The 739-nt window shown below is 37.2% G+C and overlaps 1 non-coding gene across 1 annotated transcript; it reads right to left on the bottom strand.

Annotated features, from left to right (window-relative positions):
* Positions 1-230: 230 nt before the first annotated feature.
* Positions 231-304, bottom strand: RHIMIDRAFT_t65. The gene has a single exon. It is a non-coding gene; the product is annotated as a tRNA-Ile (tRNA).
* Between the last annotated feature and the right edge of the window lie 435 nt (positions 305-739).

Genomic DNA, 739 nt, shown 5'->3' on the forward strand with positions numbered 1-739 from the left:
CCAAAAATAGTAGTTACAGCAGATACCAAAAATGGTATCAATATAATAAATGATAAATGATAAATAATAAATCATTAAAACTTGCATTGGACATGCAGAGTATAAGATACCAAAAAGGGTATCACCAAAAAGAATCAGTTACGGTTATTAGTGCTACACTATTTTGACATGTTGATTTTCATAAAAAGAAAATCTGTGAAAGAACACGACACAAAAACATTTTAATACGATGGTCACTACGAGGGTCGAACTCGCGACCTTGGCGTTATTAGCACCACGCTCTAACCAACTGAGCTAAGCGACCACCTCTGGTGTTGACACTGCCCAAGGTCATTATGATTGTAAACTTGATTTGTGTGGTCAGAAAAAGTTTCCTTTTCTACTTAGTTCCCTAAGTTAAATCAAATACTTTTTGGTGTTGTAACACTCACCCTGAAGAGATGAAGCTTGTGATTTCCTTCTTCTTTAGTTTAACTCAACGTGGTCATGGGAGGTGATCCAAGTTTATGTCAGGGGAATTTATCCTCGGTAACCATTTCATGAATAGAAAGTCAACGGCAATTAAGTAGACCCCCTAGTTTAATACCCCTACTACCACCCCAGTAATTGTTCCTGTTTTTAAAAATTAAGAGGATGTATTTTCTGGGTGAACACAACTTTCTGGATGTGACATCGAGTGTAAATCCTGGGGGGTCTACTTAATTGCCGTTGACTTTCTATTCATGAAATGGTTACCGAG

Source organism: Rhizopus microsporus, assembly GCF_002708625.1.
Source record: "Rhizopus microsporus ATCC 52813 unplaced genomic scaffold scaffold_44, whole genome shotgun sequence".
NCBI lineage: Eukaryota > Fungi > Mucoromycota > Mucoromycetes > Mucorales > Rhizopodaceae > Rhizopus > Rhizopus microsporus.